Genomic DNA, 8,618 nt, shown 5'->3' with positions numbered 1-8,618 from the left:
TTTGCCAGTGTTTTCTGTGCTGGGAAGCAAAGAATGCAAAGGGCAGCGCCGTATTCTGGTCCTGCAAGAGAAACAGAATTGTAAGATTTGGGAGATACAAGCTGCACTAATTATGTCACAGAGACTAGAACAGCAGTGATTTTTCCCCCGTTATTATTATTTTATATCAGTAGAATCTATTTAATATATTCAATAATTCTATTATTTCTAAGACCTTCCACAAAAGGGCATTACAATCCTTTTAGTTTATTGCAAACATATATATTTTTTAAAGTGGATTCACTTTATTTATTTTTTGGCTGCGCTGCAGGATTTGTCAGAAGACCAACAGTAAGTTGTGAGTTCCATTTTGCCCAACTACTTTTTTCTTCACACCCTGGAGAATCTGGTGTCTGGAACTGTAGAGACATCATCGTGTTACCACCCCTTCTCCTCTCAGGTTGAATCCACTGTGACAGAACACTCATGTCCTTAAGAGGCAAGGCCTAGCAAATAGCCTCTCACAAATCCACTGAACATCACAATGTCCTGTTTGATAAATTCTGTTGCTGCTTCAATTATATTGCTGATTTCAGGTGCTGCTTTATTTGCTCATTTCTGAATCAGGTCTTCCTGCTTTCTTTATATCTTTTTTCAACTCTGTCCCAGTTGATTTGCACATAGTTACTTTGACTGCTAAATCTGATGAAGATGGCCAGCAGCCTACTGTTGCTGTAAGTTTTCCAACTTTCTGGAACAAAAATCCTGCACAATGGCCAGTGCAATCTGGATGGCTACTGAGTATTGTTCTACCGGAGGTGCCAAACTATGGCCAAACATAGATTCTACCAGCGGTGTCTCCTTGTATACTGAGTTAGGTCCAATATGAATCATCATCACTTTCATATTCAGGTGAGAGAGATCCCATCTAGACTGGCCTGGCCTTGGAATCCAGAACCAGGTGAAGAGGACTCAGCTGTCAAAGAGGGGCAAAGAGGGCCTGGGGTTGGAAGAAAGGGTCATAGACACAGAAGTAAGCACTTCATGAAAACTAAGCAAATGGTATTTCTAGGTAAATCAGTCTTTCTGTGCTGGATTAATTAAAAGAACTTCACAGCTCTCTATCCCCAAGATTTCTCACCCTCTGGAATTGAGGGCTTTTACTGCTTCCCCCATTATTTTTTTTAATTAAGTAATGAATAAAATGAATAGTATTTTATTATTATTATTTTTATTTTTTTTGGCTGCATGGCATGGCATACGGGATCTTTTTTCCCTGACCAGGGATTGAACCTGTGCTCCCTGAAGTGGAAGCATGGAGTCTTCACCACTGGACCCCCAAGGAAGTCCCTGAAGAGTATTTTATAGATAAGAAAACTTTAGCCTCAGCAAGACAAAGTTGAGGACTGTTCCAATAGTTAGTTCCCCAGAGATGCACGTGAAGTGGTCCTTACAGTTTTTGCAAACTAGAATACCTGGTAGTGTTTATCAGTGCAACAGGTCAGGTGCAGTGTAAAGGTATGGGAACTGAAAAAGTAATATTGACCCAGCTATGCATTCACGCACAGGCATTTACAGATTTTTACCCAGTCTTTGAATTAAAAGATAGATTCTCTGAGTCTGATCAATGTCAGCCTCTTGAGATGCACTAAAATGAAATTCAGAAAAAGTTGAATAACTTAAACTACTCTGGAGTTATAGACAACTGAAGTAGAAAGCCTCTTTCTTAAGCACTGTGAGAGAAGAAAAAAAGGGGCAAAAATCTACCTACTAGCTTGGGTTGTAGAACTCATGTTTTTAGGAGTTGGGAGAATAGAAACTTTGGAGCAGGTGTTTCATGTGACAGATCATTAGATCTGTTATCTAGGTCTGTATTAGATCTGTATAGTATCTATTGAGCTACTACAGATGAGGAAAGATGTTAAGTGTATTTGCTTTGTATCATCAACGGAGAATTTTTGCTGCCTCTGAAAGCTTGCTGTCAAGATTTAATTTAATATTTAATTAATTTCCTCCTCTCTGCCGATCTGTGATTTCCCTTAATGCCATTTCCTTTTCTAGAGAGATCACAGATTACTGTAAATTATTTGTGTTCAGTGAGGATGAGCATAACGGTAGTAATAATGAGAACAAGAATAGTGACTGGCCATTTATACATAAAATGAATTCCGTTAGAAACACCTATAAATATTGTACCAGCGTTATTAATTGGCTTAATAAGATCAATTGGCATAATAAGATCTAAGTTGTTTATTATAAATAAAATAAATAAAAATTCACTAGTCAGCAATAGATATTAGTATTTTTCTTTTTCAAAAATCCCTTCTTTGCTAGCCCTAAATGCTTTATTTCTTAGGGGTCTAATATTGACTTCACTAGTCTTAGTGGAGTTACCAGCTTGTGGCTGAATCACGCTCGCTCTAGTATTCAGACATGGTTTGACACATCTAAATTAGGGTGAGGAAGATTATTCCAGAATATGGAGGCTCTCTTTTGGCAGGAATTGGGGGATGGGGACTTATTCTGAATAAAGAGGAAGTGAAGACTGGAAAGGTTACTTGGTCAACAGAGAGAAAAGATTAGCCTGAAAATAGAAACTGTCATTCCCAACATTCTTAAGCTCAGACTGCATGAACATATGAATACTTGGCACTAAGTAAATGGTTATAAAAAAAACACGTCTAATTCCCAGTCTGTAATCTACCAGTGACATTTAAAAATAAGATACCACCACTGGTGATGATGTAAGTGTTGTTTGCGAGAAGGGTTGCTAGTATAGCTTATGATAGCATCTTAATAAACAATATTAGTTTTGTGTTGTAAGGAGGTTTAAAACTTAGATTGAGAATCAAGCTTCTCTGCATATATGTATGTATAAGGAAAATTTATTTTTCCTTAAAACACCTGCATTATATCACTTTCGAGGTAAAGGATAGTTTTCTCCCTTCTTAAATCTCCTCTTGATAAATATATTTTCATTGGAAGATGTTTTAAGTAGTCCCTCATCTAAGTGGAAAGATTACAGGTACCATAACAGGGAATCTTCAAGAATATAAGAAAAATATTTTAGTCAGAATCATTTCTTACATGAGATGATATCAAGTCACTAGTTAATTTCTAGAAAGAATAAATGCCATGGGCATAGAAAAATAGGAACTGATGAATAAGAAAGGCAATCTTCATCAAGGTTTGTTTCTTGGAATATGCATAACTAGAGCCTGTATGACACTTTTTGTTTTATTTTAATTGCTAATACAATTTTTCTATATTTTAAAAATTGATATTGTTCATGTTAAGAACATTTATTTGAAATGTCTCACATAGCATTCTAACACATCCTGAAATAGTGTAGTTTTTCTTTAGCTGCTGTACTACCTCTCTACCCTCTCTCAATAAAACACACAAAACACCTTATTACAACCTTAATACTTTAAAATTTTTTAAAAACTCTAAAATTACAACTCAAATAATTATTTAACCAATAAAAATAACATTATTTTATGAGACTCATTTTAGGGAGTATTAGTTATTATCTTGTAATTCTACATTTTTTCTCATTCTTCCCTTCCATTTTATTTCCGCTCCTCTTTTAGCTTACCTTCATAAGTCTGTCATCATTTTGCTCACGAGAAAAAAAGGTGGCATTTTTAAATATCAAGTAATATGTGTTATAGCTTTGTTAAACATTTCATCACCAGTTTGTTGCAAGAGATTTATAAATCAGATTTTCATTAAAAAAGAGAAAGAATCAACACCATCTGTTGTGCTAAATCCTATGCAGCTGCTGCTACAGCAGCTTAATAATGTGTGAACTAGAAGGCATTCAGTACTCTGTGTGATATACAGGACTGTAACTTCTTTCAAATGTTGTGATTTTTTTTAATATTAAGATTAAAATCTAAGAAAACATGGTAAAATGGAATAACTTAGAAGTGTTAACATTTATTTTATAGAAAAGAGAGTTCTCTTTAAATCAGTAGCTAAATGGGTATCTATAACTGAAATTAATATACCCAAGTACTCTTGAAATTGTAATAGAAAAGCAGGCTCAAACAAGAATGTTGTATATTAATGCAGCTCCTCTTGTAATCTTAACTTCATTGCAATGTACTTTTGCCTAAATATCAATCTAGTTGGCATTTTTATTACAATTCTGCAAATGGAAAGAGAGCAAATGAACCATTTACTGCCTTTATTTTCTAAGTATAATCATGTTTCTGTTTTCCATTCAATGATAGTCAACTTTTTTCCACTCCAACGTAAAACATTCTTGAGTGTTAATGATCAGTTATGGTAAGAGGTTGATATTGTACCCCATGCTCATTTATATTACAATGTACAGAATGTCAGAATCAGTTATTTATAAACTTTAGTTGAGAGGTCAGGAAATAATACCCTAATGTAAAACTGTGCATATTTTAAATAATATTTATGGGCCAACCACATATGAGATATAAACACTACCCTACATATACACCTTAAATTTATTAGATTTGAAGTAACAACACTGAAGGAGGAAAATCATTTTTAAAAGCACCATAAAGCAAGACAGTAATTTTCTTCTTAAGTGTGCTTTTTTTAAATTTGTTTTTTATTGAGGTAATGTCAGTTTATGACATTATATAAGTTCCATGTGTACAACATGATATTATCTACTTCTGCATACTTTTCAACGTGCTCACCACCAAAAATGTAGTTTCTGTCCATCACCATACAGCTGATCCCATTAAATGTGCATCTGCACATGGAAATTACATGCTTCTCTTTCACTGAAAAGAAACACCTCATGATAATGATGATTAATTTTCCTATGTTAATATAAACTTGCATTATTTTTGCATGTATCATGATAGAACAGAATGAGTTCATGAATCAGTGTGAAAAAATGTTTCCTTGCTATAGAAATAAGACAGGTGGCTATTTTCCATCTAGTATAAGGACATTATAAGAACAATCTATAGACCAATATTCTTAATGAATACAGACAAAGAACGTTCAAAAAATACTCGGAAAAAATGAATCCAACAATATATAAAAATAATTATATAAATATAATATATATAATATATAATTATATATATGTATATAATTATATATAATTATATAAATGGGCTTCATCCAGAGAATGCATTGGCAATTTTATACGTAAAAACTATCGATATAATATACTCTATTAATAGATTAAATGACACACAGCACATGATCATCTCTGATACTGATATAGTAGGATATTCACAGTATATTCACTATTTAATACCTACTAGGATGACTAAAGTCAAAAGGACAGATCATAAAACTAGCTGGCCAGGATGTTGAGAAATTGGTGGTAGGAATGTAAAATGATATAGACTCCATGCGAAATAGTTCAGCTGTTTATCAAAATGTTAAAAATAGAGTTACCATATAATCCAGAAATTCCCCTCCTCGGTATTTTCATATGTATATACCTATGAATAATAAAAACATATGTCTACCATAACTTCTCTTCACTTTTTCACAGCAGCATGGTTTATTAATAGACAAAAAGTAGAAATAATCTAAATGTCCATCAACTGATAAATGAGCAAATAAAATGTGTTATATCCATACAATGAAATATTATTCATTGTAAGAATTAAGTAATGATACATGCTACAATATAGAAAAACCTTGTAAATTTTATTCCAGATACAAAAGACATCCACAAATATGACATATTGTATGAGTCCATTTACACAACATAATTAAATTAGTAATTCACAAAAAAGGGCATATTAAAATATTCAAGTGTACGGAAACTAAACAATTCACTTACAAATAACACTTGGGACAAAAAAATACTCAGGAAAATAGAAAATATTTTAATGAGTAAATATGGAAACACAGTAGATCAAAATTTGTTCAATACAGCTAAAACAGTCTTGAGAAATGTGTCTTTAAGTATTTATATTAGAAAAAAAAGAATTATGAATACAATGACTTAAATTATTCCCTTAAGATGCTGGAAAAAAAAAATCAAATTACACCCAAAGAAAGTAGAAGAGAGAAAACTAGAAAGGTAAGAGTGGAAATTAATAAAATAAGATAATTGTACCTATAATAATTAATAATAATAATTAGATTAAAATTTTAAAGAGAAAATGCAATAAAATAAAAATCTATGAACTCAAAATAAATTTCATTAATTGATTTCTATGATAGACTATTGATGGAATTCTTATCTTCATTTGTGTTCTTCCATCTCTGATGTTTCACCTTCTTTTAAAAGCTTACATAATTAGGTCAGCCACACAAGAATAATCTCCCTTTTGCATGACACACAGTCAGCTTATTAGTAAACTAATCACAGAAGTGATATCTCATTATTTCCAGACTACACCCACACTCAAGAGAAGGAGATTATATAAGTCATTTACACTATGGTGCAGGAATCTTAGGGGAATATCTTAGAATCTTCTCTATCACATGATTAGAATATACAGACATGAGGGAATTCCCTGGTGGTCCAGTGGTTAGGACTCTGGGCTTCCACGGCAGGGGGCCTGGGTTCAATCCCTGGTCAGGCAACTAAAATCCTGACAGCCGCATGGCACAGCTGAAAAAAACAAAAACAACAACAAAAAACAGGTATGAATTACCATGATTAGTTGTGTACTTATTTTGTGTGCTATTTCCATAGTTTACATTAATCATTAAAAAAAATTATTTATAAGTATTATTGAACATTAAAAATGAGCTACTGGGCTTCCCTGGTGGCGCGTTGAGAGTCCGCCTGCCGATGCAGGGGACGCGGGTTCGTGTCCCAGTCCGGGAAGATCCCACATGCCACGGAGAGGCTGGGCCCGTGAGCCATGGCCGCTGAGCCTGCGCGTCCGGAGCCTGTGTTCCACAACGGGAGAGGCCCCAGCAGTGAGAGGCCAGCGTACTGAAAAAAAAAAAAAAAAGAGCTACTGTTTTAGGGGGTACACTAATTTTGTTAAACATTTTAGTCTAGAAGCCTTCTTCATCTTTGCTTCTAGTAGCAACTCCCAAAGGAAATCACTATCCTGATTTCTGACAATATAGATTATTTTTCTCAGGCAATTTTGAAGATCAGTTCTGGAATTAGTCTTTCCAGTTTTTATCTTTACATATTTCCTTCTTTTCCATTGCTTCAAAATTGACATCTCATCCTCCTCCCACAAACAATAACAACAACAACAACAAAATATATATATTTCCTTAGAGAAACTGAATGATTCTTAGAATTAGGAGGGGAGCAATGTTATTTACCAGCAGAGTGTTACAACGATCTGCCCCAGCGCCATTCCTTACCCCAGCATGCATTTCATTAAGAGTTTGCTATGTCAAATAAGTACAAAAATATTGAGACTGCAGGTAGCATGTAGAAGGTCTTCGTTGTTGCTTGTTTATTTTTCTGCACTTGTTGCCTTTTCTACTGATATAGAGAAACTGACATAAAAATCTAGTCTCTAACACCATTTACATGTTTACAAATTTGATGATAAGCTTAATTTTATAATAAGTATTATTTTTTCTTGAATTTCCATCTACATGCCACTCAACAACATTTGGCCTTTACTTCATATTTTCAGAGGAGTCATTATTACTAAATTTTGTGGTTTTTAATATGTTCCTTTGACATCCATAAATCTAGCTTCAATAATAAACATTAGAAAGAGGCAGATGGAAAAAACAAGGAATAAATTTAAAAAATTGAAAAAGAGCAAAAAGTTGCTAAATAGGGAACATAAGAAAGAAGAAAGGTCTATACTGCCTGAAAAAAATCAGTTGTATTTGAGTGTTGTTAATGTCATAGTAGATATTTTATGTATTGATTAATTTAATTCATGACTAAAATTAATAATTTTTTATCTTCTCAAATATCCTGGTGTTCCACTGGGCTTATCAAAACCCAGTATTTATTTTACTATTCCTAAATCCAGGCATTAAAAATTACAAGTTAATTCTGTTAAAAATGTGTCCTTATATCTTGTTAATGGTTATTTAGGAGGCTTTACAACATGAAATTTTATGTTAATACTAAAATAGATTTTTACTATGTGAAGATACCCAAATTTAGTGCAGTGCACAAAGTTTTATGAGATATTTCCTGTTATGCTCTGCCAAGATATACAGTTTATGATTTTTAATTTATTTTTCATGATATTTATGATTTTTTATTCATTTAAAAAAATTTTCCTTTTCAATTTGATTAGTTTTACAGCTATTCACTAGTCTCTTCTCAATCTTTCTCCCTTTCATTCATTCTTTCTTTCCTCTTTTTAATTTTCTATGTCATTGTTGCAATTTTTCATTTTGATCTTGTAGTCTATTTTGCCATACAAACTAGAGCTTCTCATAGGAGTGAATGAAATCTCTGTTTCAACTACATCAAGGTTCATACTCTCATTGTTTCCTTTCCTTTATGGCAATTGTGACTAAGAGCACTGTCTGATACATCTCATGCAAATAAATGTCTCCGATTTGGTTTCCAGAGGACCTCAATCCAGCATAGTTTTTAATACATCAACTCCTTTCTTCCTATCTAACCTGTATCTTCCTATCTAACCTTCCTATCTAGCACAGATCATTGCTGTTCCTGACAACCAAACTTGCACTCTCTACTTCACGCTTCACCAGTTCTCACTGACAATCAT

General features: G+C 33.2%; 1 pseudogene; it reads right to left on the bottom strand.

Moving 5' to 3' along the window:
* Positions 1 to 471: 471 nt before the first annotated feature.
* Positions 472 to 907, bottom strand: LOC132422301 (FUN14 domain-containing protein 1 pseudogene; annotated as a pseudogene).
* Between the last annotated feature and the right edge of the window lie 7,711 nt (positions 908 to 8,618).

The sequence above is a fragment of the Delphinus delphis genome, chromosome 3 (assembly GCF_949987515.2).
Source record: "Delphinus delphis chromosome 3, mDelDel1.2, whole genome shotgun sequence".
In the NCBI taxonomy this organism is placed as follows: Eukaryota; Metazoa; Chordata; class Mammalia; order Artiodactyla; family Delphinidae; genus Delphinus; species Delphinus delphis.
The sequence above is the reverse complement of the archived record's forward strand: the minus strand, read 5'-3'. Positions and strand labels throughout refer to the sequence as shown.